The following is a 2,896-nucleotide window of genomic DNA, read 5'->3' on the forward strand; positions in this document are numbered from 1 at the left end:
TTCATTCTGAATTCCACAGTGTCCTAGCTAGTTTGCATCCCGAATAGCAGTGCATGGAGTTTGATCACATCCTTGGCTGCATTGTTGTTTTCTTAGTAACAGCCATTCTCATTGGACAGAGAGGGAATCTCAATTGTTTTGTGTTTCTCTGGTCACCATTGAGTTTGAACATTTTTCATAAGTTTATTGGTCATTTTCCTTCATCTTTTGAGAGTGTCTGTTCATTTCATTAGCACATTTATTTACTCATTCATTTATTTATTGTAAGACAAGCCTCAAATACTTCAGGCTGCCGTAGTACAAGACATACCTGAAGATGACTTTGAACTTCCAATCCTCCTGCCTCTGCCTGACTTCTCAGATTACTTACCACCACACACAACTAGCTGGTTCCTCGGCCCTGTCATTTGATTTTTTTACTTAGGTACTTTTAGTCCTTTGTCTAGTCCAGATAGCAATTTTCTGTAGAAGATTGTCTCCTATCTGAAGGCTGCCCTCGCCTCTATTCTTGTTCCCTTTGTTGTGCACAAGCCTTTATTTCACAAAATCCCACTTCTGAGGGATTCCTGTGCAAGTGTCTCTGCTGATACCTGTATCTTGAACTGTATTTCCTACTTTTTCCTCTAATAGTATCAGAGGTTCACATCCTATAATACAGTTTTTGATCCACTCGGAGTGGAGTTATATTCAGGGTGAGGGATAAGGGTCTGGTTTCATTCTCCATACCGACATCCAATTTTCTCTTGCACTATTTGCTGGAGATGCTATCTTTTCTACAGTGTGTATTTAGGGTATGCTTGTCAAAAATCAAGTAGTTGTCATATATCTCGGCCTGAGGTATGTGAGACCCTGTCTTACAATTAAAAATTTATGAATAAATAAATGTACTAATGAGATAAACAGACACTCTCAAATGATGAAGTGCAGGTGGTCAATATCTGGGTTTTCCTTTTTTCTTTCCTTTCTTTCTTTCTTTCTTTCTCTCTCTCTCTCTCTCTCTCTCTCTCTCTCTCTTTCCTTCCTTTCTTTCTTTGTTTATTGAGACAGGGTTTCTCTGTGTAAGCACCCTAGCTGTCCTGTAACTTGCTCTGTAAACCAGGCTCGCCTTGACCTCACAGAGATCTGCCTGCCTCTGCCTCCCGAGTGCTGGCACAGGTATTCCACCACTCCATCTGGGATTTTTTTTTTCTTTTAATGATTTGTTTATTTATGGATGAGGGCTCAGTCAAACAAAAAGCAAAACAAAATAAAAACCCAAACCAAAGAGATGTGGTTTTTTTGTTTGTTTGGGTTGGGTTTTTATTTTGTTTTGCTTTTTGTTTGGTTGGTTGGCTTGTTGGTGGTGCTGGTGTTTTTTTTTTTTGTTTTTTTTTTTTTGTTTTTTTTTCAAGACAGGGTTTCTTTGTGTAGCCACTGGGTGTCCTGGAACTCAGAGATCCACCTATCTCTGCCTCCTAGCTACTAGAATTAAAGGTATATGCCACCATGCCTGGCCCTACTGCAATTTTGAATGGAATTCTTTTTCTGATTTCTTTCTTGTCATGCTTATATACAGGAATGTTGCTAGTTTTACATGCTAATTTTATGTCCTGCCAGTTTGCTGAAAGTGTTTTTCATATCTAAGTTTCCTGGTAGTCTTTAGGGTCTCTCATGTGTAAAATTGTAAGATAGTTTTATTTTAGTTTATCTCAATTAACATAAAGTATCTTTATTTCTTTATGGCATTTTCACATATGTATAGCTTTGGTTGCCTCCCTTCATCTTCTCTCACCCATCTGTCCACGCCCTGCTCCCACTTTTATCCTTTTGCCCAATAGTCCCTGTGGCACTATCTTTCACGTGTGCTGTTACCCTCCCCACTCTGATTCCTTAAGCCTGTGTCTCCCCACCCGTGGGGACCTTTCTGTTCCCAGACACACACCCACTCTCACATGAACACACATGTATAGGAAGTAGATCTAGGGCCTGCAAATGAGAGAAAACATGTGGTATTTGTTGTTCTTTGCCTGGCTAAGTTATCTCACTTAACATACTCTTTTCTGGTTCCATCCATTTACCTGAAATTTTCATAATTCTACCTTTTCTGTAAGTGAATATAAAAGTCAACACATGACTCGATTTTTCATTTTCCATTCATTTGTTCACGGACACCCAGAACGATTTCATTTCCTTGCAACAAGCAGAGTGCTGTGCAAATGCACCTGTGGTCGAATGCAGACGCCAGGGCCAGCGGAGCTGCTGTGCAAATGCACCTGTGGTTGAATGCAGATGCCAGGGCCAGCAGAGCTGCTGTGCAAATGCACCTGTGGTCGAATGCAGACGCCAGGGCCAGCGGAGCTGCTGTGCAAATGCACCTGTGGTCGAATGCAGACGCCAGGGCCAGCGGAGCTGCTGTGCAAATGCACCTGTGGTCGAATGCAGACGCCAGGGCCAGCGGAGCTGCTGTGCAAATGCACCTGTGGTCGAATGCAGACGCCAGGGCCAGCGGAGCTGCTGTGCAAATGCACCTGTGGTCGAATGCAGACGCCAGGGCCAGCGGAGCTGCTGTGCAAATGCACCTGTGGTCGAATGCAGACGCCAGGGCCAGCGGAGCTGCTGTGCAAATGCACCTGTGGTCGAATGCAGACGCCAGGGCCAGCGGAGCTGCTGTGCAAATGCACCTGTGGTCGAATGCAGACGCCAGGGCCAGCGGAGCTGCTGTGCAAATGCACCTGTGGTCGAATGCAGACGCCAGGGCCAGCGGAGCTGCTGTGCAAATGCACCTGTGGTCGAATGCAGACGCCAGGGCCAGCGGAGCTGCTGTGCAAATGCACCTGTGGTCGAATGCAGACGCCAGGGCCAGCGGAGCTGCTGTGCAAATGCACCTGTGGTCGAATGCAGACGCCAGGGCCAGCGG

The sequence above is a fragment of the Alexandromys fortis genome, unplaced genomic scaffold (genome assembly GCF_014885135.2).
Source record: "Alexandromys fortis isolate MF-2015 unplaced genomic scaffold, M_Fortis_MF-2015_v1.1 scaffold_122, whole genome shotgun sequence".
Taxonomy (NCBI): domain Eukaryota; kingdom Metazoa; phylum Chordata; class Mammalia; order Rodentia; family Cricetidae; genus Alexandromys; species Alexandromys fortis.